The sequence below is a fragment of the Staurois parvus genome, unplaced genomic scaffold, assembly GCF_062004578.1.
Source record: "Staurois parvus isolate SC_StPar_1 unplaced genomic scaffold, SC_StPar_1.0 ptg000198l, whole genome shotgun sequence".
NCBI classification, from domain to species: Eukaryota; Metazoa; Chordata; class Amphibia; order Anura; family Ranidae; genus Staurois; species Staurois parvus.
In genome coordinates this window covers 436,336-463,303 of record NW_028317994.1, presented here as the reverse complement: position 1 = coordinate 463,303, position 26,968 = coordinate 436,336, and positions in this window count along the sequence as shown.

Below are 26,968 nucleotides of genomic sequence, written 5' to 3'. Positions count from 1 at the left end.
AGAAGTGAGCAGAAAGGGGTTAGGGGTGTGTAGGTGAGCAAAGAGGGGTTGGGGGTGTGGAGGTGAGCAGAGAGGGGGTTTGGGGAGTGGAGGTAAGCAGAAAATGGTTGGGGATGTGGAGGTGAGCAGAGAGGTTGGGGGTGTGAAGGTTAGCAGGGAGGAGCTGGGGGTGTGGAGGTGAGCAGGAGGGGGGGTTGGGGTACAGAAGTGAGCAGAGAGGGGGGTGTGGAGGTGAACAGAGGGGGGTGAAAAGGTGAGCAGATATGGAGTTTTGGGATATGAAGGTGAGCAGAGAGGGGGTTTTGGGGTACCAAGGTTTGAAGAGAGGGGGGTTGCAGTGCAGAGGTGAGAAGGGTTCTGGGGTGCAGGGGGATTAGGGTTCAAAGGTGGGCAGAGTGGGATTGGGGAACAGAGGTTAGCAGATAGGGGAACATGCAGTGTGATTGTACAGCCTATTCATTTGAATGCAATCTGGTGCCTTCAAACATACTGTATTTGCAATCTGTGTTTGGGATGCCATTAACAATGCATTGGCACCTACATGCAGATCACAAGGGCAATGCAATCGCCTACTGTGTGGAAAATGCATGCAGAGCACTTCTTTCCCATACCGCATTCTGGTGTGAACTGACCCTAGTCTCCAAACCATTTTTTTTTAAATTGCACCACACCAAAATTGCACTGCATTTGCTAATGCATGGGGGTAACATTTGGAATGAATCGCACCCTTGTGTGTTTGCTAAAGAGCAGTGTATTTGTGTGTGCGTTGGGAATGCATGCAATTTTGTGCACATTCCCTGACATGCAGTAATATGAACAAAGCCTTAACTAGGTTGCCTTGAGAATGAAAATAATTTTCAAGGGTGCCCCGATTATAAAAAAGGTTGAGAAACACTGATTTAGTGTACTGTTAAGACATTCCTACCTATCTTCTTATATTTTATCCCCAACCCAGTCTGTGCCTATCCTTCTTCCAATACCTGTCTCGCATGTGACCTGTGCTAGGTGAAACAAGTGTTGACAGTCTTCCTACTGCCAAATAGTGCTGGAGTACATTGTCAAATAACAGCAGGACAGGAGGATTTGAAGAAGGAACTACCAGAGCTTCTCCCATCCTCTTGAATTCTCAAACGGTCTGGCTATCCCCTACTCTGACTGCCTTTAAGGGAACCCTGAAAACTCATCTCTTCATGCCTCCGAATTGACATTTATCACTTCCATCAGCTCATCCCCTACAGTTGTACCACATGTACCACATGCCCCCCTATTAGATTTTATGAGTAGGGCCCTCTTAATCCTTTTGTTTTGATTGTATTGTAGCTGTACTGCCTCCTTTTATATTGTAAAGTGCTGCGCACACTGTTGCCGCTGTAAGTTCTGAATAATGATAATAATAACAACTCAAGACTACAGTAGCAAAGCCTGGAGCACAGAGGAAGGCACAAAGTGTTATTTATGGGCGCGCTAAGGAATATTAATGCTATTTCTACCTGTAGGGGCATATGGAAATGGTTACCCGTGCTTAGAGGGAACGTTATAAAATATATTGCTTCCTGGAGAGACTTTTACATAAATTGCTGCTTGGAGGGATTATATAATATTCTGCTGCCTAGTCTATGTGCTGTACTATATAGCTTACTACTGTCTAGGAAGACAGGTTATGTTGCATTATTTATTGCTGTGAGCACGTAAGGAAATGTATATGAGATAGGGACTAGACAAAATTACTATCCTTGCTTGATGGCATTGTCCTGATATTATCATGTACATAACCATATAGAAAGAGTCCAAAAAAGTTTACAATTTTGTCATTTCTGATGATATTTGGAAGGAAATGTGTTGCTGCTTTGCATGCTCTCCCAGCTCATTTCTGCCTGTCAAGCCAATAAGGAACAAACACACTGCACAACACGATAGGTACCAACTTCAGGGCTATGTTCTTATGTCTAGTTCAAAAACAATGAGTGATAAAGAATCTATCATCAAAAGATTTTCTTGTAACAACTTCAATGCATAAATTATTGCTTCTGCTACTGGCCAACAATGCTGACAGTGTTATTTATTGTTTTGTTCCAAAGTAAGAACACAAAAGATAGTGTTATCTTAATCACAAAAAAAAAATGTCTTCTTGTGCTGCTCATACAGCCACTGAATCTTTTCTTCAGCTCTGGTTCACACTAGCCCATATGCTGCAGGCTGGTTGCGGGTATAGATGTGATTTCTGCAGCTGCATCGCATTTCTCTTGCAAGAAGCGCAGGGGTGGCATTCATTCTGAATAGCACCCCACACATCTCGTCCCACAGCGAGCCCACGTGTGCGGGGACTTCCCTGTGGATGCGTTTTGGAAAAGTTGCAAACACCTTTTCCTTGTGTGAAAAATGGACACAGCAGCCCTTTCAAATGAATTAATTTTTTGTTACATGTTTTTTTTTGTTATACGTGTTTAATAAGTGTGAAAATATCTGTTGATTTTGCTCAAAGACCTAAGACCTAATAATTGTTTTGCTTATTGCCTGTGCACAAAGAAGACTTATGAAAATGATGAGGGGGGGCAGATGAAGGAAGGTCCGTGTTCTTTGTAATCCATCAGAAATAAAAGTAGGCAGGGCTGACAACATGTACTTACAGTAGAAGTTTAGAGCTGCGTTGTCATGCCAAATAGGAATTTAGGTGCACACTATGGGGTTGACTTACTAAAACTGGAGAGTGCCAAATCTGGTGCAGCTCTGAAAAGAAACCAATCAGCCTCCAGGTTTTTTTTGTCAGAGCTTAATTGAACAAGATAAAATTAGAAGCTGATTGGCTACCATGCACAGCTGCACCAGATTTTGCACTCTCCAGTTTTAGTAAATCAAGCCTTATATTTCTGATGCACCAACTGGCATTTTTTAGTAGCCTGTTTATTAGCCTTGCAGCCTGTTCAAAGGGATAAAACATGGGCAAATGTGCATGTATTTTAGATATGTGCTATTTTTTTTAACCAGTTCGGACATACTATGTATGTCCAAAGAGTGAAGGGTTAAGTAGGGTTGTGCTTTTTTTTTTTAAAAGTGAAAGTGATCCAATTGGCTGTATTGCCACTGAGCACTTTCACAGTATGAGTGGCACAGCCCCATCTCAAGCCTACCATTAGCCCAGGACCACATCGGAGGGCTTCAAAATAGCAGCTGGGAAGAGACCAAAGGACATCTATTCTGAAATCCTCTCTGCCCAGAATGAAACCAGAATTGCTGCTAGGAGAGTATATAACCTCTGCTCAAGTACATGTTTTGAGGGTAGTGGAGACACTAGAGTCTATTAGTCCCCAAATGCCTCCATAAAGAGTACCTGTCACCTGCCCAATGCTATCACATGGGGTTTGTTAACATTGTGATAGCAGTAAAAAAGAGCTCTTTGCCCATAAGGCATCTATTGCCAATAATTACCAAGAGAATGGCTACAAAATCATGACTCATTGGTATAAAACCCCACTGATCCTACACAAAATCCATCCAAGCATATCCCCCGTGTTGGAGGTGCAACCAAGAAGTTGGTACATTATTACATATTTTTTGGACTTTCCCTAGTCTACATGACTTCTGAACGAAAGTTATTAATACCATACATAGTGTGATTAATGTGTCTCTTGCAGATGACCTGGAAGCCTGTAGGTCGGCGCCATTTTGTTGGCAGTATTCAGGCGCAAACCAGCAGTTTAAGTCAGTGTATATTACACTGCAGTGAGACAAGGTTATCAGAAGAGGACATTATAGAGGACACTAATGTAAGCTGGATATCTATGACAAAATGGCGCGGACGTACTGCGCATGCGCCGGTAGCCGGGAAAATGGCGGCCGCGTTAATCGCTGGCGCCTTTCCCACATGTTTTCTACACATATATAGCAGCAATTTTACGTCCCTGCCTGTAAGCCCAGCACCCTTTGATAATGTGCATCGCACGAAACGCGTCAGCGGGGCTACAGTATCTGGACGTCTGACCTCCGCTGGTGGCCATCCTGAACAGTATCTGGTCAGTGTTTACCTTCATTTTATCCCTACCATTCATTGTTGTGTTACCTTTTGATACAATAAACTCAGTGTCTACGGTGTCACGCTATGTGGTGTCCTTTATTGGGCTCTCTTCATTGAGAGTCCCCACTTGCAGAACCTGTTCAAAGGGACCCCAGATGGTGACACGTTTGAGACACGTTTGAGACTCTTGGAGTACCTACCCTGAGTTGCGATTGGAAGGTGTATGACCCTGACCTTACCTTGGCAGTAGATGACCGCTACCTGATGTAACAGGATAATTTCACATGCGTATTTTTGACGCACTTCTGGTGAATGCGCACTTTTTTACCCTAGATTCACCGTGTGGTACACTGGAACCCTGCCCCACGCACTCATTAGGATCTACCGGATCCCCACGTGGGCCCTCATTTATCTTGGGACTTTTTATTCACTCAAGTTCACCTCAGTGTGATCCGATACTCTGCACTTTATTTTATGCTATAATATGCTGTTCTTATTTATGTTATTTTAGCGCTGCACCTTTATATGTATATGTAAATCAGTGTATATACACACAAATATAGGTGAATAAATATACATTAATAAGCAATAATTAAAACGTGAGACTCCAATCTTTTAAATAATATAGAGTGACATGTGCTTAAAACAGCAACACACTGTGCAAAAACAAGTGCCTGGTCTGACAATAAAAATATAAACACACCAGGTTAAATGAAATGTATACCCAAAATAGATATATATACAGTACATAAATAATATTAACGTGAGACTCCAATCCTTGAAATAATACAAAGTGACCCGTGCTTAAAAACAGCAACACACTGTGTAAAAAATGCCTGGTCTGCTAAGCAATATGTAAACACCAGGTAAAGTGAAATATATACCAAAAATTAGATATCCATTATTAATATATCAAGTGATAGGTGCAACAACACAAATAGAAAAAAATAAATAAACGACAATTTAATAAAATCGTTCAGTGTAAACATCGATAGTGACTAGTCCAACAAAAAGTGCTTCAATCTTCAGTGCACACTATAAGTCCTCTCAGTGACACTCTTTGTGACTTATCCCACAGTGGCTAAAGTGCCTCCTCAGCTTCTAACATTGACCCTTAAGGGCCACAACACCTTGGGTAATCCTCAAACCAGACGGTTTCCCACACTATGGCTCCACCGACTCCACTGACTCCAATCGGGCTCCGATTATAACTCAGCGCATCAAATATCCCTTTCACACAATAGGCTCAGGCATGCATGACAGGGGTAAACAGAAAGACCTCCATAGTGTAATACCGCTTTATTAATGAAAAAACGCCAAATAAATGGACACTCACATTAAAATCCTATTAGTACAGCAGCTTCCCATGTGCTATGGGTGTACTAGGGGACTCGGGTGTACCAAGATGGCATCAAAACTGGAAGTGCATCACCGCTGAAACCGGAAGTGTGTCACCGTACATGCTCTCTACGCGTTACACCACGATAGGATACGTGGCTTCCTCAGGATCCCTTCCGTGTGCTCCTTGCTGCAAAGGCCAGTTATAGGCTGGGGCAGCTTTCATTTGTTTGCATTGTTGTGATATTGGTGAGGGATGCACTGAATACCTTTTCCAGAAATGACTCAATAATCACAAGCAATAGCTTAGAGGAAGGTCTGCAATGTCTTAGAGAGTGGGACATTCTCCCAGAAAGCGACCCACATCTACCACCACCAGAGTGTCTCCAGAGTGGAACCTGGTCACTCACAAATGCCAAACTAAACATTGACCGTATATTTGCAATCTTATCTCATGGTCCCCGCTTAGATGTAATTTCACATGTTTAAGCAAGGCACTGAGGGTACTACCCTTACCAAACACACTACCGGTAAGTATGCCTGCCAATGTCAAGGTCACTTATTTTGTTTTTTCCCCAAAACTACTACGCAATTTTTATTGCGTTCAGATCTTGGCTAAGATCCTATTTTTTACTGATTTGTTATCTGTTCAGTTATCTGTATTTGTTTATTTTTTTCCTTTTTGTTTCTACTATCATGTAATTCCTGATAGTCTAAATGGTTTAACTGACATGTGTATAAAAATGTATTACCGCTTTAGGGGCCCCTTAGTTAAGCCCCGATTAATATCGGTAAATATATCTATTCAATGGGTATAAAAATTATCTCTATTAATGTCAATGGCTTGAATCATCTGGTCAAATGTACAAACATGTGGAAACAGGCATTTAAAGATAAATATGATATACTTTATGTTCAAGAGACTCATTTCGTAGATTTGGCCCCTCCTAAATGCTCACACAAAAAGTTTCCACATGCATGAGTGCCTCTGAAATAAAGAGGAGTATTCACTGCTATTAGAGATACACTAAACTTTGTTCTTCATAAAAATATATCTCAGACCCCGAAGGCCGGTACCTGATTCTTATATGTACTATAGATAGTACAGATTACACTATTGTAAATTCATATGCACCTTATACTCATCAAAAAAGATACTTTACCAAGCTCTTCAAACTAATCTCCAAAAATCATTCTGGTTCCCTTATACTATGCATTGACTTCAACATCATAGTTGACAGAAACCTAGATTCAACAAAATCTCAAAAAAAGACTACCCCAACCCTATACGCCTTTCTAATAAATTAAGATGTATATGAGCTTTGGAGGTGTCAACATGAAGGTGAAAGAGATTACACTTTTTTTTGGCTAGACACCAATCTTATTCGAGAATTGACCTTATATTAGTGGCTACTGCAAAATTTTACCACATCAACCATAGGCAATATAACGTGGTCAGACCACTCTCGGGTTTCAATTACTATTTTGGAGAACCACTTATGGAAACCGCACATAAAGTCATCCATTATAATAATCCTCAACAATAGCTTGATACTTGAAAAACATCTTGAGGAGTTCTTTCATATAAATTTTCAATCTGTATCAAACTCTGGCACCCTTCGGTGCGCTCACAAAGCACATATATGTGGTATAATTTTACAAATGTGTGCTAAAGCTAAAAAGCTAAATGACTTACTACAGGATATTCGCAAACTAGAAACGCAAAATAAAACTCAAGTCAATCACACCACCTCAAATACACTCTCCAGTCTAAGAAATGAATTATGCTCCTTACTAATGTACCAATTTGATAGAAGTACACAAATATTAAAACTCAACTACTACTCTAATGGAAACAAAGTAGGGAAACATCTAGCAAATAAAATGAAATCCCTGCATACTAGAACTAAAATACCGTATCTTATCAGTCCAAAAGATAAAACTAAAATCACTAATCCTCAAGAAATAGCAAATTGATTTGCAAGTTACTAAGATCGCTTTATAACCTAAATCAAGACAAATCTACTCTCCAACCTCCTATAGAAAACACACAAGCATTTTTATCACAAATTCGCTTACCCACTCTTTCGAAATCACAATTAAGTATCTTAAACTCCCCTATCACAATAAACAAAATAAACAGAACAATAGAAAAATTACCCAATGGCAAAATTCTAGGACCATATGGATTTTCCAGCGAATACTATAACATTTTCAAAAATACCTTGAGTCCTCATCTAAACCAACTATACACTGTCTCGTTTTCTTCTGCCTCATTACCTCATTCCGAAATGCTATAAGCATTAATCGTAACAATCCCCAAATCAGGTAAAGATCCAGACAACCCACAACATTTCAGGCCTATTTCTTTATTAAATACTGATATTAAGATTTACACTAAAATTATAGCGTGCAGACTGGCCAATATACTCCCAGATTTGATCAAGCCTGATCAGTTAGACTTTACTAAAGGCTTTACTAAACATCTGACGCAACCCGGAGACTAATCAATATAATTCATTATGCAGACTCACAAAAAATTCCCTCCTTATTATTTGCTCTAGACGCCGAAAAGGCTTTTGATAGGATACACTGGACATGCATGTTCCAGGTACTGCATAAATTTGGATTTTCAGGAACAATTATTAATGCTATTTCACCACTTTACTCAAATTCTTCCACCAAAGTCTATGTATCTTACATGCTATCCAAACCATTCTTAATTACTAATGGTACCAGACAATGATGCCCTATGTCTCCACTAATTTTTAACCTATCAATTTAACCTCTTACTGAAGCTATAAGAAACAATTCAGATATACATGGCTTCTACATAGGTAAAAACCACCACAAAATAACGCTCTTTTCAGATGACATCATTTTAATGATAACTAATCCCTCTACTTTTTTAGCAGCAATTCAACAAACTCTGATACAATTCAGTAATATTTCATATTTTAAAATAAATGCATCCAAATCTAATATCCTAATTCTAGCTGTAGATTACATTCTAAAAATGCACCTCCAAAACAAATTTCCCTACATCTGGGAAAATGAAGCCATTCCTTATCTTGGAATATTATTGACAAACAAAACCTCTGACCTAGGAACTCTCAATTATTCTAAATTCATTCCAAAAATTAAAAACCACCTTAATCAAATGGCTAAACATGAACTATGTTGGTCTGGAAGACTGGCCGCATTTAAAATGTTCATATTGCCACAGATTGTATATCTATTTAGGTCAATTCCAATCCCAATTAAATTTTCATATCTAACAAAACTACAATCTATACTTAAAAAATACATCTGGGGAAATATGAGACCTAGATGCTCACATAATATATTAATCAAACACAAAAAAATAGGAGGAATGGGATTTGTTGACATTAGGGACTATCACAAAGCATTATTATTAGACCAATTCAAACATTGGTTTATAGTGGAAGATGATACAAAATGGGGTGACATTGAAAAAACTCTAGCCTCTACTACAGATTTAAGTGCCATACTACTAGCGAGAGCATGGCAAAGGTTTCCCACTAGTAAAACAACACCAGCTATACGAGCATCAATTGAAGCCTGGAAATCCTTAAGCTCCATCCCTATAGATCCTCTCCGAATAAGTCCTCTTCCTATATCTATAACAGCCTTAGAAGTCATAATGCCTAGCATAGATATCTCGAATTGGAAACATAATGGCTAGAGATGAGCGAAGAAATGAAAAATTCGATTCGACTGATTCGGCGAATTCGTGGACAATATTCGATTCGAGTCGAATAAATTCGCTGTGAATTTAACTTAAAAAAGGGTGTTTCTAGGCTTCAGAGAGACTTAATATTAGTGCAGAACACTGTACCTTTAATTTAAATGCCCTTGGAGTCTGCTGGGGAAGAGAAATAATACTGTCACTCAGTATGACATGCAGATGAGTGCCGTCGATCTTAGAATCACCGCACACTTCACTCATTTGGCCAGTCACGGGGCCAAAACCAGTGTTTGGAGCCACAGTGTGGCGGTGGAGGCAGCAGCAATGGGAGGCCATACAGCAACCTATGACAAAATGGAAACCAGCAGGAGTGTGAGGAGACCTGAAAGTGGCACATGGCAGAGTGGGAGCAATGGGAGGCGGTACAGGGACCCAGGTCACACTGTGGGCCCAGCAGCAGCGTGACCAGGCGGTACGGGGGTCCATGGCAGATTTGGGGCCTGGCAGCACCTATGGGAGGCCTGTAATCTGCCAGCACCCTATGACAAAATGGAACCCTGGGCTGGGGCAGGCAGAACCGCCGTATCTTTATCACGGTTTTCCCAGGCCACCGAATGGCGACGCTGCATATGCTGACGCAACGCTGTAGTCCCAACATGGGCCCCCTGGCCACGCTTGACTTTCTGGCCACATAGTCGACATACGGCTACGTTTACTTCCTCGGGCGGCTTGACGAAAAATTGCCACACCGCAGAGTAGGAAACTTTGCCTCCTCTACTCCTCACTGGCTGACTGCTACTTCCTCCGTGCACACCGGCACCACTACTGGCCGTGGTGGTAGGCTGCAGTGGAGCTGGTGCTCTACTCCGTGGCCGTTTGCCTCCACTGACACTGCTGCGACCCTGCTGCCTCCTGGCAGCAGCAATGGGAGGCCGTACAGGGACCCATGAGAGACTCTGGACTTGGCAGCAGCATGAGGAGGCGGTATATAGGGGCCCATGGCAGATTAGGGGCCTGGCAGCAGCTATGGGAGGCCCGTAATCTGCCAGCACCCTATGTCAAAAAATTCAACACACCAGCAGTGTGAAGAGACCTGAATGTGGCACATGGCAGAGTGTGGCGATGGAAACAGCAGCAATGGGAGGCCGTACAGGGACCCATGAGAGACTCTGGACTTGGCAGCAGCATGAGGAGGCGGTATATAGGGGCCCATGGCAGATTAGGGGCCTGGCAGTAGCTATGGGAGGCCCGTAATCTGCCAGCACCCTATGTCAAAAAATTCAACACAACAGCAGTGTGTGAGGAGACCTGAAAGTGGCACATGGCAGAGTGTGGCGATGGAGACAGCAGCAATGGGAGGCCGTACAGGGACCCATGAGAGACTCTGGACTTGGCAGCAGCATGAGGAGGCGGTATATAGGGGCCCATGGCAGATTAGGGGCCTGGCAGCAGCTATGGGAGGCCCGTAATCTGCCAGCACCCTATGTCAAAAAATTCAACACACCAGCAGTGTGAAGAGACCTGAATGTGGCACATGGCAGAGTGTGGCGATGGAAACAGCAGCAATGGGAGGCCGTACAGGGACCCATGAGAGACTCTGGACTTGGCAGCAGCATGAGGAGGCGGTATATAGGGGCCCATGGCAGATTAGGGGCCTGGCAGTAGCTATGGGAGGCCCGTAATCTGCCAGCACCCTATGTCAAAAAATTCAACACAACAGCAGTGTGTGAGGAGACCTGAAAGTGGCACATGGCAGAGTGTGGCGATGGAGACAGCAGCAATGGGAGGCCGTACAGGGACCCATGAGAGACTCTGGACTTGGCAGCAGCATGAGGAGGCGGTATATAGGGGCCCATGGCAGATTAGGGGCCTGGCAGCAGCTATGGGAGGCCCGTAATCTGCCAGCACCCTATGTCAAAAAATTCAACACACCAGCAGTGTGAAGAGACCTGAAAGTGGCACATGGCAGAGTGTGGTGATGGAAACAGCAGCAATGGGAGGCCGTACAGGGACCCATGAGAGACTCTGGACTTGGCAGCAGCATGAGGAGGCGGTATATAGGGGCCCATGGCAGATTAGGGGCCTGGCAGCAGCTATGGGAGGCCCGTAATCTGCCAGCACCCTATGTCAAAAAATTCAACACACCAGCAGTGTGAAGAGACCTGAATGTGGCACATGGCAGAGTGTGGCGATGGAAACAGCAGCAATGGGAGGCCGTACAGGGACCCGTGAGAGACTCTGGACTTGGCAGCAGCATGAGGAGGCGGTATATAGGGGTCCATGGCAGATTAGGGGCCTGGCAGTAGCTATGGGAGGCCCGTAATCTGCCAGCACCCTATGTCAAAAAATTCAACACAACAGCAGTGTGTGAGGAGACCTGAAAGTGGCACATGGCAGAGTGTGGCGATGGAGACAGCAGCAATGGGAGGCCGTACAGGGACCCATGAGAGACTCTGGACTTGGCAGCAGCATGAGGAGGCGGTATATAGGGGCCCATGGCAGATTAGGGGCCTGGCAGCAGCTATGGGAGGCCCGTAATCTGCCAGCACCCTATGTCAAAAAATTCAACACACCAGCAGTGTGAAGAGACCTGAATGTGGCACATGGCAGAGTGTGGCGATGGAAACAGCAGCAATGGGAGGCCGTACAGGGACCCATGAGAGACTCTGGACTTGGCAGCAGCATGAGGAGGCGGTATATAGGGGCCCATGGCAGATTAGGGGCCTGGCAGCAGCTATGGGAGGCCCGTAATCTGCCAGCACCCTATGTCAAAAAATTCAACACAACAGCAGTGTGTGAGGAGACCTGAAAGTGGCACATGGCAGAGTGTGGCGATGGAGACAGCAGCAATGGGAGGCCGTACAGGGACCCATGAGAGACTCTGGACTTGGCAGCAGCATGAGGAGGCGGTATATAGGGGCCCATGGCAGATTAGGGGCCTGGCAGCAGCTATGGGAGGCCCGTAATCTGCCAGCACCCTATGTCAAAAAATTCAACACACCAGCAGTGTGAAGAGACCTGAATGTGGCACATGGCAGAGTGTGGCGATGGAAACAGCAGCAATGGGAGGCCGTACAGGGACCCATGAGAGACTCTGGACTTGGCAGCAGCATGAGGAGGCGGTATATAGGGGCCCATGGCAGATTAGGGGCCTGGCAGCAGCTATGGGAGGCCCGTAATCTGCCAGCACCCTATGTCAAAAAATTCAACACAACAGCAGTGTGTGAGGAGACCTGAAAGTGGCACATGGCAGAGTGTGGCGATGGAGACAGCAGCAATGGGAGGCCGTACAGGGACCCATGAGAGACTCTGGACTTGGCAGCAGCATGAGGAGGCGGTATATAGGGGCCCATGGCAGATTAGGGGCCTGGCAGCAGCTATGGGAAGCCCGTAATCTGCCAGCACCCTATGTCAAAAAATTGAAAACACAAGCAGTGTGAAGAGACCTGAATGTGGCACATGGCAGAGTGTGGCGATGGAGACAGCAGCAATGGGAGGCCGTACAGGGACCCATGAGAGACTCTGGACTTGGCAGCAGCATGAGGAGGCGGTATATAGGGGCCCATGGCAGATTAGGGGCCTGGCAGCAGCTATGGGAGGCCCGTAATCTGCCAGCACCCTATGTCAAAAAATTCAACACAACAGCAGTGTGTGAGGAGACCTGAAAGTGGCACATGGCAGAGTGTGGCGATGGAGACAGCAGCAATGGGAGGCCGTACAGGGACCCATGAGAGACTCTGGACTTGGCAGCAGCATGAGGAGGCGGTATATAGGGGCCCATGGCAGATTAGGGGCCTGGCAGCAGCTATGGGAGGCCCGTAATCTGCCAGCACCCTATGTCAAAAAATTCAACACAACAGCAGTGTGTGAGGAGACCTGAAAGTGGCACATGGCAGAGTGTGGCGATGGAGACAGCAGCAATGGGAGGCCGTACAGGGACCCATGAGAGACTCTGGACTTGGCAGCAGCATGAGGAGGCGGTATATAGGGGCCCATGGCAGATTAGGGGCCTGGCAGCAGCTATGGGAGGCCCGTAATCTGCCAGCACCCTATGTCAAAAAATTGAAAACACAAGCAGTGTGAAGAGACCTGAATGTGGCACATGGCAGAGTGTGGCGATGGAGACAGCAGCAATGGGAGGCCGTACAGGGACCCATGAGAGACTCTGGACTTGGCAGCAGCATGAGGAGGCGGTATATAGGGGCCCATGGCAGATTAGGGGCCTGGCAGCAGCTATGGGAGGCCCGTAATCTGCCAGCACCCTATGTCAAAAAATTGAAAACACAAGCAGTGTGAAGAGACCTGAATGTGGCACATGGCAGAGTGTGGCGATGGAGACAGCAGCAATGGGAGGCCGTACAGGGACCCATGAGAGACTCTGGACTTGGCAGCAGCATGAGGAGGCGGTATATAGGGGCCCATGGCAGATTAGGGGCCTGGCAGCAGCTATGGGAGGCCCGTAATCTGCCAGCACCCTATGTCAAAAAATTGAAAACACAAGCAGTGTGAAGAGACCTGAATGTGGCACATGGCAGAGTGTGGCGATGGAGACAGCAGCAATGGGAGGCCGTACAGGGACCCATGAGAGACTCTGGACTTGGCAGCAGCATGAGGAGGTGGTATATAGGGGCCCATGGCAGATTAGGGGCCTGGCAGCAGCTATGGGAGGCCCGTAATCTGCCAGCACCCTATGTCAAAAAATTGAAAACACAAGCAGTGTGAAGAGACCTGAATGTGGCACATGGCAGAGTGTGGCGATGGAGACAGCAGCAATGGGAGGCCGTACAGGGACCCATGAGAGACTCTGGACTTGGCAGCAGCATGAGGAGGTGGTATATAGGGGCCCATGGCAGATTAGGGGCCTGGCAGCAGCTATGGGAGGCCCGTAATCTGCCAGCACCCTATGTCAAAAAATTGAAAACACAAGCAGTGTGAAGAGACCTGAATGTGGCACATGGCAGAGTGTGGCGATGGAGACAGCAGCAATGGGAGGCCGTACAGGGACCCATGAGAGACTCTGGACTTGGCAGCAGCATGAGGAGGCGGTATATAGGGGCCCATGGCAGATTAGGGGCCTGGCAGCAGCTATGGGAGGCCCGTAATCTGCCAGCACCCTATGTCAAAAAATTCAACACAACAGCAGTGTGTGAGGAGACCTGAAAGTGGCACATGGCAGAGTGTGGCGATGGAGACAGCAGCAATGGGAGGCCGTACAGGGACCCATGAGAGACTCTGGACTTGGCAGCAGCATGAGGAGGCGGTATATAGGGGCCCATGGCAGATTAGGGGCCTGGCAGCAGCTATGGGAGGCCCGTAATCTGCCAGCACCCTATGTCAAAAAATTGAAAACACAAGCAGTGTGAAGAGACCTGAATGTGGCACATGGCAGAGTGTGGCGATGGAGACAGCAGCAATGGGAGGCCGTACAGGGACCCATGAGAGACTCTGGACTTGGCAGCAGCATGAGGAGGCGGTATATAGGGGCCTATGGCAGATTAGGGGCCTGGCAGCAGCTATAGGAGGCCCGTAATCTGCCAGCACCCTATGTCAAAAAATTCAACACACCAGCAGTGTGTGAGGAGACCTGAAAGTGGCACATGTTTGAGGCATGATTCATGGCGGATTTAGTCAGTTGTGTCAGGAACTGGTGGTTTGAAATCCAGACTAATCCACGCCTGATTCATTTTCACAAACGTGAGTCTCTCCACACTTTGGGTGGACAGTCGTGTCCTCCGCGGAGTTACAATACCTCCTGCCGCACTAAACACGCGCTCCGATGCCACGCTACTGGCCGGGCATGACAGCCTTTCAAGGGCAAATTCAGCTAGTTGGGGCCAAAGGTCAAGTTTCGTTGCCCAGTAGTCAAGGGGATTGTCTACCTCGGTTGGCAGGGTGCTGTCCAAGTAGGCCCAAGCCTGTTGTTTGAGGTCCTGCTCCAGGTCCACCTGATGCTGCTGCTGCTGCTGCGGCTGGTGAGTAGTTTCCTCACTGCGCTGGTGAAGAAAGCTACTCATCATCGACTGCAGACTGAGGCAGCCGCTGCTGGTGGAGCTGCCACTGCTCCTACCACCCCACCCCTCCCCTGCTGCCATGCCAGCGGAACGCGAGCGCACAGGGCCCACAGTGTCTGAGGATGGACGTTGGCGCACAAAGGCAGAGACCAACTGACTACATAGGTGGTTTTTATAGTACGTAATTTTGGCCTCCCTCTCAGCAGGTGTGAAAAAGGCCACCATTTTGGACCGGTAGCGAGGGTCCAACAAGGTGGACAGCCAAAAGTCATCCCTCTGTCTGATGGTTATTATTCGGCTGTCGCTACGCAAGCAACCGAGCATGCTATGGGCCATTTGTGCCAAGGAATGCGAGGGACTCCCTGCCTCCATCTCCACAGCATACTGCCACGGTGCGTCTGGGTCCTCTGTCTCCTCCTCCTCCTCCTCTACCAGATGCTCCTGCTCCTCCACTCCTGTCCGCTGAGTGGAAAAACCACCCATTTCACTCAATAATTCCTGAGCACAAATGTCCTCCTCTACCTCCTCCTCTTCTTCCTGTCCTGCCCCCACAGGGGTCATGTGGCGTTGAGATCTGTGCGCCACGTCTACCGCACCCTGACCAGCCATTGTTAACAGCATTTGTTCCAGGACGTGCAACAGAGGAATGACGTCGTTCATCCCATAGTCCTGCCGACTCACGAATAGCGTGGCCTCCTCAAAGGGCCTGAGCAAGCGGCAGGTGTCACGCATGAGCTGCCAATGGCTGACATCTAAGTTACACAGGGGAGTACCTTTATCCGCTTGTAACATAAGGAAATCGGTGATGGCCTTTCGCTGCTCGTAAAGGCGGTCTAACATGTGTAGGGTTGAATTCCACCTTGTTGCAACGTCGCAGATCAGGCGATGCTGTGGAATTCCGTTCTGCCGCTGCAGCTCAATGAGGGTGTTCTTTGCGGTGTAGGAATGGCTGAAATGCATGCACAGTTTACGTGACATTTTAAGGATGTCTTGCAGTGGGATGGTGGATTTTAGGAACCGCTTGACAACCAGATTGAACACGTGAGCCATGCATGGCGCATGGCACAACCTTCCTTGACGCAGAGCAGACACCATGTTCTTTCCGTTGTCGGTCAACATGGTTCCGATTTTAAGTTTGCGCGGAGACAGCCATCTGTCGATTTCTCTGTTCATTACACTCAGCAGTTCCTCCCCTGTGTGACTACGTTTGCCAAGGCATACCAGGTGCAGCACAGCGTGACACCGTTGCGCCCTGCACATGTGATATGCCGGTCGGGTAATGGGACTTGGCACGGGGGTGGCGGCTGAGGACACGGCGGAAAAAGAGGTGGTAGAGGCGGACATGTTTGCTGGACCAAGGACGTGCAAACGTGGAGGCAAAAGCGTCGTGACCTGTCCAAGTTGCTGGTGCGGCTGTGCCGGCACCACGTTCACCCAGTGGGCCGTAAATGACATGTACTGTCCCTGACCGTAGTTACAGCTCCACACGTCGGCGCTGCCGTGCACTTTGGCAGAGACCGACATGCTCAAAGACTGGCCCACCATCTCTTCTACATGTGAATGCAGGGCTGGCACTGCCTTTTGGGCAAAGAAATGACGGCTTGGCACTCTCCACCGCGGCGCGGCACAAGCCATCATTTCTCGGAAAGGTGCTGAGTCCACCAGTTGGAAAGGGAGGGACTGCAGCACCAGCAACTTGGACAGGAGGACGTTCAGCTTTTGCACCGTCGGGTGCGTGCTCGCAAACTGTTGTCTCTTGGAAACGGATTCCAAGAAAGACTGTTGACGGAATCCGAGAAGAGGAGTAGCAGGAGAAGGAGCATCTGAACGAGCGGAAGATGCCAACGAGCGACAACTCCCCTCAGCAGAGGTGTTGGAGCCTTGACTGGCTGATAGAGGGTGATTGACGACGTCGGGTGACGGAGCAAGTAACGGAGCGGGTGATGGAGCGGGGGCTGGGGCAGGCAGAACCGCCGTATCTTTATCACGGTTTTCCCAGGCCAACGAATGGTGACGCTGCATATGCTGACGCAACGCTGTAGTCCCAACATGGGCCCCCTGGCCACGCTTGCATTTCTGGCCACATAGTCGACATACGGCTACGTTTACTTCCTCGGGCGGCTTGACAAAAAATTGCCACACCACCGAGTAGGAAACTTTGCCCCCGCTACTCCTCACTGGCTGACTGCTACTTCCTCCGTGCGCACCGGCACCACTACTGGCCGTGGTGGTAGGCTGCAGTGGAGCTGGTGCTCTACTCCATGGCCGTTTGGCTCCACTGACACTGATGCGACCCTGCTGCCTCCTGGGCAACCCACCGACTGTTTCGCTCGCTGCCAAGCTGGCACCCTCTTCTCCTGATGATGCGGAAGAAATTGCCTGATGACGACGAGGCAGCCAAGTGCGATCAACCTCCTCATCATCAGGTACGGTCTCCGCCTCACTACTAGCCCCCTCGGCTGCGTCTGGGTCAGGAGACAGACCTGTCTCTAGACCGGCTACAGAGCCACTCTCCTCGCCAGTACTTCTTCGCCTGGCTGCTGAAAAGGCCGATGTCTCCCCCCGTTCCTGACCGCCCTCTGTTAGCTCTTCCTCACTGTACAGTGGGGCTGAGCCTACAGCATGCGATACTTCGCTTGGTGAGGGAACAGCAAAGGACAGGGGCAGGTAGAGGACATGTGATTTCAGTGGGCTTGCTCCCGGGCCATGCCAACTAACGGTTGTGTCTGACGTACCCACCGACCGTTGGCTGTAGGTGTCAGAGGTGACCTGGGAAGAGGAAGACGACCGAGCCAACCAATCAATGACGGCAGGGTTGTCGGTGGAGACACGACCGCTGGATGACACCGGGAGCACTGGCCTCTGGCTGCGAATAGTGCTGCCTCGACCCCTTCCTCTGCTCGCTCCTAAAAAATTGCCTCCTCTGCCACTCCTCTGCATGTTGTCTGACATACTCTTTAATTCAACGATTATGTGTCCCTGAGTAACAATTCTCTGGCACTCAGTAACAATTCTGTCTGTCCCTGAGTAAAAATTCTGTGGCCCTAAGTAAAGTTTCTGTGGCCCTGAGTAACAATTCTCTGGCACTCAGTAACAATTCTGTCTGTCCCTGAGTAACAATTCTCTGGCACTCAGTAACAATTCTGTCTGTCCCTGAGTAAAAATTCTGTGGCCCTAAGTAAAGTTTCTGTGGCCCTTAGTAACAATTCTCTGGCACTCAGTAACAATTCTGTCTGTCCCTGAGTAAAAATTCTGTGGCCCTAAGTAAAGTTTCTGTGGCCCTGAGTAACAATTCTCTGGCACTCCGTAACAATTCTGTCTGTCCCTGAGTATGAATTCTGTGGCCCTAACTAGCGTTTCTTTGTCCCTAAGTAACAGTTCTGTGGCCCTGAGTAACAATTCTGTGTCTGTGCGAGTAACAATTCTGTGGCCCTAAGTAACAGTTCTGTGGCCCTCAGTAACAGTTCTGTGTCTGTGCGAGTAACAATTCTGTGTCTGTGCGAGTAACAATTCTGTGGCCCTAAGTAACAGTTCTGTGGCCCTCAGTAACAGTTCTGTGTCTGTGCGAGTAACAATTCTGTGTCTGTGCGAGTAACAATTCTGTGGCCCTAAGTAAAAGTTCTGTGGCCTTCAGTAACAATTATGTGTCTGTGCGAGTAACAATTCTGTGTCTGTGCGAGTAACAATTCTGTGGCCCTAAGTAAAGTTTCTGTGGCCCTAAGTAACAATTCTCTGGCACTCAGTAACAATTCTGTCTGTCCCTGAGTAACAATTCTCTGGCACTCAGTAACAATTCTGTCTGTCCCTGAGTAAAAATTCTTTGGCCCTAAGTAAAGTTTCTGGGGCCCTGAGTAACAATTCTCTGGCACTCAGTAACAATTCTGTCTGTCCCTGAGTAAAAATTCTGTGGCCCTAAGTAAAGTTTCTGTGGCCCTGAGTAACAATTCTCTGGCACTCCGTAACAATTCTGTCTGTCCCTGAGTAACAATTCTCTGGCACTCAGTAACAATTCTGTCTGTTCCTGAGTAAAAATTCTGTGGCCCTAAGTAAAGTTTCTGTGGCCCTGAGTAACAATTCTCTGGCACTCCGTAACAATTCTGTCTGTCCCTGAGTATGAATTCTGTGGCCCTAACTAGCGTTTCTTTGTCCCTAAGTAACAGTTCTGTGGCCCTGAGTAACAATTCTGTGTCTGTGCGAGTAACAATTCTGTGGCCCTAAGTAACAGTTCTGTGGCCCTCAGTAACAGTTCTGTGTCTGTGCGAGTAACAATTCTGTGTCTGTGCGAGTAACAATTCTGTGGCCCTAAGTAACAGTTCTGTGGCCTTCAGTAACAATTCTGTGTCTGTGCGAGTAACAATTCTGTGTCTGTGCGAGTAACAATTCTGTGGCCCTAAGTAAAGTTTCTGTGGCCCTAAGTAACAATTCTCTGGCACTCAGTAACAATTCTGTCTGTCCCTGAGTAACAATTCTCTGGCACTCAGTAACAATTCTGTCTGTCCCTGAGTAAAAATTCTGTGGCCCTAAGTAAAGTTTCTGTGGCCCTGAGTAACAATTCTCTGGCACTCCGTAACAATTCTGTCTGTCCCTGAGTAACAATTCTCTGGCACTCAGTAACAATTCTGTCTGTCCCTGAGTAAAAATTCTGTGGCCCTAATTAAAGTTTCTGTGGCCCTAAGTAACAATTCTCTGGCACTCCGTAACAATTCTGTCTGTCCCTGAGTAACAATTCTCTGGCACTCCGTAACAATTCTGTCTGTCCCTGAGTAACAATTCTCTGGCACTCAGTAACAATTCTGTCTGTTCCTGAGTAAAAATTCTGTGGCCCTAAGTAAAGTTTCTGTGGCCCTGAGTAACAATTCTCTGGCACTCCGTAACAATTCTGTCTGTCCCTGAGTATGAATTCTGTGGCCCTAACTAGCGTTTCTTTGTCCCTAAGTAACAGTTCTGTGGCCCTGAGTAACAATTCTGTGTCTGTGCGAGTAACAATTCTGTGGCCCTAAGTAACAGTTCTGTGGCCCTCAGTAACAGTTCTGTGTCTGTGCGAGTAACAATTCTGTGTCTGTGCGAGTAACAATTCTGTGGCCCTAAGTAACAGTTCTGTGGCCTTCAGTAACAATTCTGTGTCTGTGCGAGTAACAATTCTGTGTCTGTGCGAGTAACAATTCTGTGGCCCTAAGTAAAGTTTCTGTGGCCCTAAGTAACAATTCTCTGGCACTCAGTAACAATTCTGTCTGTCCCTGAGTAACAATTCTCTGGCACTCAGTAACAATTCTGTCTGTCCCTGAGTAAAAATTCTGTGGCCCTAAGTAAAGTTTCTGTGGCCCTGAGTAACAATTCTCTGGCACTCCGTAACAATTCTGTCTGTCCCTGAGTAACAATTCTCTGGCACTCAGTAACAATTCTGTCTGTCCCTGAGTAAAAATTCTGTGGCCCTAATTAAAGTTTCTGTGGCCCTAAGTAACAATTCTCTGGCACTCAGTAACAATTCTGTCTGTCCCTGAGTAACAATTCTCTGGCACTCCGTAACAATTCTGTCTGTCCCTGAGTAACAATTCTCTGGCACTCAGTAACAATTCTGTCTGTCCCTGAGTAACAATTCTCTGGCACTCAGTAACAATTCTGTCTGTCCCTGAGTAAAAATTCTGTGGCCCTAAGTAAAGTTTCTGTGGCCCTGAGTAACAATTCTCTGGCACTCAGTAACAATTCTGTCTGTCCCTGAGTAACAATTCTCTGGCACTCAGTAACAATTCTGTCTGTCCCTGAGTAAAAATTCTGTGGCCCTAAGTAAAGTTTCTGTGGCCCTAAGTAACAATTCTCTGGCACTCAGTAACAATGCTGTCTGTCCCTGAGTAACAATTCTCTGGCACTCAGTAACAATTCTGTCTGTCCCTGAGTAAAAATTCTGTGGCCCTAATTAAAGTTTCTGTGGCCCTAAGTAACAATTCTCTGGCACTCAGTAACAATTCTGTCTGTCCCTGAGTAACAATTCTCTGGCACTCAGTAACAATTCTGTCTGTCCCTGAGTAAAAATTCTGTGGCCCTAATAACGTTTCTGTGGCCCTAAGTAACAATTCTCTGGCACTGAGTAACAATTCTGTCTGTCCCTGAGTATGAATTCTGTGGCCCTAACTAGCGTTTCTTTGTCCCTAAATAACGATTCTGTGGCCCTCATTAACAAGTCTGTGTCCCTGAGTAATGGTTCTCTGTCCCTAAGTAACTTTTCTCTGTCCCCAATTATCGTTTCTGTGGCCCTAACTCTGTCCCTGTCCCTAGTACAGAGCGGTCTGCCTCTGTTCAATAACTGCAGGCAAATGAAGAATTCCAAAATGGCCGCTATTTATAGCTCGACCATTACACAGTGCTGGCTGGCTGGCTGCTGATTGGCTGATGCGATCACATGTAGTTGAGGAATGCATTATGGGTCAGCGCGCCTTGTCTGCGCGCCTTCCCAGACATCCCCGCTCCGTCGCCGCACATGTCAGCCGCCATTTTCTGAAAAATTTCGATTCGCGCGTCCGAATTAGGCTATTTTTCGGATTCGGCACGAATCGAAATTTTTCCGATATTCGACTCGAATTCCACTTCGGATACTTCGATTCGCTCATCTCTAATAATGGCATATGCACAATACAAGATATTTGTGTTAAAAACGATAAAATATTTTGAATTCCTTATGAAAGAATTTAACCTCCTCCCTTCTGAAAAATCAACCTATACACGCATCAGTCATTGTCCATCGAAACATCCAGTAAAAGCAATGTATATACCTAAAGTATCTCTACAGTTCTATAGCTCCGCTACTCCTAAATCAGGTGGTATAATCCTAATTTATAACTTTCTACAATATAAATCAGAATTTAACAAGACTACTCCCTTAATCAAGTGGGAAAAAGACTTAGAGACTGAAATCTCTAATGAGCAGTGGGAATGTACATTCAGGAATGTGTTTTCAGCTACTACATAGATGTGTTAACCTTTGGGAGCTAAAGCACAACATTTCCACAAGATGGTATCTAACTCCTTACCAAATGGCCAAATTCTCAGAACAACATAGTCCTCATTGCTGGAGAAACTGCGGTCAGATTGGTACTCTATTACACATATTAGGGACATGTAAAAATATTAGATGCTATTGGTATAGTTTTCCAGATGATATCAGAAATTACTGGGATATTAAAACAACCAGATCCGGCCCTAGTCATATTGAATATAAATATACACACATATCCAATCCATTATCGACTTTTAGTGACACATATTCTTCTAGCATCAAGACTTACCATTACTAGACACTGGAAAAAAGGCTTAGCCCCTTCTCTAAAAGTAGTCATTGAGCTAGTCCAGACCCACTTCATCTATGAGAAAACTTTAGCTTACCTAAATTATAGAATTACCAAATTTGTCAAAGCTTGGAAACCTTGCTCCAACTGGTTCAGTACTGTAACCTAAGATATTATTATGTTTAACCTTCTCTTGGATACTCTAAAATGATTATTTAGTAGAACTAGTAGGATTGTTAGGAATTATTCAATATTTTATTTTTTCTCTTGTAATTATATTTGTAAAACCAAATAAAAATGTATTATGGAAAAAAATTGTTTGTTCCGGCCAGCTCAGTGGATAAAAAGCATGGTTTCTTTCTTTCTTGGATACACAGAATATAACTGGATACTAACATTTATAGGTAAAGTTGATCCAGGGAATATCCAATTGCCTCTCGGGGGATCAGGAAGGAATTTTTTTCCCTTGCATGAGCAAATTGGATCATGCTTTGCTGGGGGTTTTTTTTGCCTTCCTCTGGATCAACTGTGGGTTTAGGATTATAACTTTTTTTTTTTGTAACGGTTGAACTGGATGGACTTTTGTCTTTTTCCAGCCAGACTAATTATGTAATGATGTAACTATGTAAGTCGAGCTGGGAATTTTTCTTTGTTGTTGTTTGACATGCATCATGCTTCCATGTGCTCCTTGCTGCAATGTCAAGTTACAGGTTGGAGCATTTGCCATTTGTTTGTACTGCTTATAAACAATATGTGCCTTTCCCACTCTCCACTAAGCCGCGTGGAACACGGGGAGTTTGTCCTATGCCTGATGAATCCAACTCTGACAATCTGGCTGCCTAATAAACTGGAGGTTTTGGGATGCATACGTTTAGTCACTTTATTGGAACCCTGTTGTTCTATATTGTCTGCTAGGTTATGTCATATTATGTTCTATCCTATTGAAAAATAAATTGTAGCGCAACAGACTAATATCTCATATAAAAATAAATAATAGGGAGTCGGCAAATGTAGATCCCTTAAATAACCCATGTATCCCTTCTCCCCACCCCTAGAAATTACATCACTTCCTGGCCACCGGAAGTGATGTCATTGGCCAACTTGGATCACCTCCATACCCAGGAGCTGAGCCCTAGACGTTTTGTACTAATGACCATCTGGGAGAGCGAGGTAATGAGCCATGTTACAAAATTATACATTATATGCTGACTTGTTTCTTACATTTTGTAAGTGTTTTTAATTTGGGCGCTAATAAATTGTTTTATAAATAGAGAGCACTATGGTCCACTGTTCTGTTTTCCATAATACATATTATATGAGAGCGTCAGCTGGATTGTATGCTGTGGCGGTGCCATTAGGAAACTTGAGGAAAACCATAGAGAATGCAAACAAGTGTGTCCACATGTTGAGTGCATAATGACCTATTGATGAGGTCATAAAGTGAGCTGAGCAGGTTTTTCACCCAATGGTGGTGGCACGGTTGGCACTGAAGAAGAGAGAAGATTTATCTTATACACATTGCAGAGTGGTGTTTTAAGAAACTTTTTCATGGGACTTTAATTATGGTTTACTATTTATTTTTATATGAAATATTAGTCTGTTGCGCTACACTTTATTATTATTCATTTTGGTACAGGTGTTGTGAAGTCACTAACAGTGTTTTAGCAGCAACTATTTAGAACACTATCATATTTTTGTGATATTCTTTCATAGTAGTTTTGGTCAATCAATCTGATAGACACACTGACAGGCAAAAGAAAGTATAGGTTCATCCACTATATACATGCTGAGGATGATGTTGAAAAAAGTGACAGAAGCAGCAAGGAATTGCATAGTCTCATATTTGTTTCAAAGTAGCAGCCAGCCAAATTTCCTCTGCAAAACTGCTGACATTGTCAACTAAATAACTTGTTGTCTGTGGTCATGTTAGCATGATCAATGTGATACTTTGACTTTGAGCCAGGATACTACTTAATCTTCCTGCTTCCCATCCCTTCCAAGCACCTTTCCTCTGAGTACAATCTCTAATCCCTAATTGCGTTTCTGTTGTAAGCAAAATCAACACTGGTGGGAGCTTGAGATTTTACTTCACTTCTAATGAGGCTCCTGCTAAGGAGGAAGGGAGAATCAAAACTCAAATTGTCTGTAATGTGTTCAGTTGTTTAGTTTAGAGGAAAGGTATATTGTGGGGGAAGATAGTGTTCATGTTCACCTCCAGCTTCAGTTTGTTTTGTTTAGATGGGCTCCCCATTCCTCCTGAATTAAAGAATGTTCCCAAATGAATACTCACCCTCTTTATGCTCCAGTGCTGTCCTCCATGTCCTCCAGTATGGTCTTCTACATTGAATGGCACCCATGTGTCTTTCAACCTGATTCCTATGATCTGAGGGTACGTCATCCCATTAGCTTGGGCTCACAGGACTGCTGCAAAAATTATGCCCAGGCATCACTATGTGAGGGCCATTTGTGCAGCAGTACGGACTACCCAGTGTAAGAGGGAAGAAGAGTAGGAAGGGAACTTCACTTGTCAACTGACCAGCTAGACGGCACCTGGATAATAGGCATGAATACTAAAAATGTTTAAAATATTTAAAATAACATGCAGGGAGGAAGGGAGGGTAGAGATGTGAAAAGAGTTAGGCTTCAAAAGCCAATATCATGAATGGTGGTGGTTGTGTTGCCTGTGGTACAGGTGGAAAATGTGAGGATTGGGAAGGAGAATTTTATGCCACGGCTTTTTAATTTTCTTAAGTATTAGTGAGTAGTAGTGAGTCTGATAGACGTGAAAATAATGAGGAACAGGTGTAGAGAACCACTGTAGAGATAATGATTAGACACAGCAGGATGTGCTTGCTATACACAGTTAGCCTTACCTTACCTACCATCACTACTTGCAAGGTTTCAATCATCTTCCCCCCTAAAAACATGAGTCATTCAGAGTGGAGTTTCTGGACTGGAAAGAGAGACACAAGCCCAGTAGTATTTTTGTGTGCCAATTAAACTCCCATCTGGTAGAGAAGTTTTTGGTGTAGTTCCAGTTGTACTATATAGTTACTTTTTGTAAAATAAAGGGAGTGTACTCAGTCCTGATAGAGGATTCCATGCCACCACTAATTCCTAAAGTCCAATTCCGGGAACATTTTTTAATAATAAATTCTACACCATCCTTGTACGAAATGTATGCTGTGTATGCAGTATAGTAGCAAAAATATACCTCATTACAAGCTGGCAGCATGATCCCTCCTTATTCACAAAACCATTGTGTTGTTATTTTTACAGAAAAAAAGGCATTCTGTGATCAGAAGAGGAAGATAAATCATGTGCATCCCTGCCCCTCCTCTCTTGTTCTATCTTGTAGGACTTTGATGTTCATTTGAATTTATTTGAAAATCGATTTACTACACTATGTGGTTCTTTTTCTTCTTATGAAACATCCCATTGTGACTGAGTTGAAGAAAGAAAGACATATCTTGAAGAAAAGATTCCCATAGCGTTTGGAGCAAGCCTAGACTATATGGAAAAACGTTGTATGACTCACTTTCTATAAGGGGTCTTTGAACACTGCTATCCTCCTTTCCATGTGAGGGATAAGGATGGTAAAAGGATTGATATATTTGAAGATTTTTGGCATAACAGGACACAGGACTTATATTGTGGTGATATAGTGGACATTCTCTTTTGGATTTGAATCAACATTTTATGGGACTTGATTATTATTGTATTTCACTTATTAGACACTGTTTAACGATAAGAGCAATGTAAAGTTTTATATATTTTAGTGCAGTTTTTTGGATGTTTATGAGTTGAAACACCAGGGGGTGTTGAGTGCAGCTAAAGTGGGTTAAAGAGTAACTCCACTTTTGTTGAGAAAAAAATATTCCCCTCTGGGTGCTCTATATACATTGCAAGGATTTTAACAAACCTTGTTACAGATTCCTACCTTGTTATTCTGAAGAAGTAGCTGTTTGCTTCTGTGACCATGTATAAAGTGAATATGTATGGGAACGACTTCATAATTATCTATCAGCTGCTGATGAGGAAAACTGCATCCCTTTACACATAATTTCCTTTGGGAGTATCCCACTAAAATTGGCATTTTTGTTGCAGGGGATGCCCAAATTATGACTTGTATCTTAGTGCAGACTTCTGGGAAAATCAGTAAGCCAATCACAGAAGCATGAAATGATATACAGTTGTGTCCAAAATTATTCAACCCCCAATGCTGTAAAGGGGTTTAGGGACTATAGTGTACATTTGGAATTGTATTCAGAATCAAATCCTACAAGGACGTTGTAACTACCCAAATGCAACTAAAATGACATCAATTGTTTATGTAATACAGTAGTAAATGGTTCTTATGTGGTTTCTTCATTGCCACAATTATTCAACCCCTTAAAGACTACCACTCTGAAGAACAGAGGTTCATACAGGTGCTTTCCATCAGGTATTGAAAACACCTGTGGATGTCACCGAGCAGCAATCAAGCATAATAAGCACCAATTAGGCAGCTTTAAAATGACTGTGATACTCAGCTCCTTCTAGACATTTACTGGTGTGGTTACAAACATGGTGAAGGCAAGAGAATGGTCCAGGAAGACAAGAGAAGAGGTGATTTCTC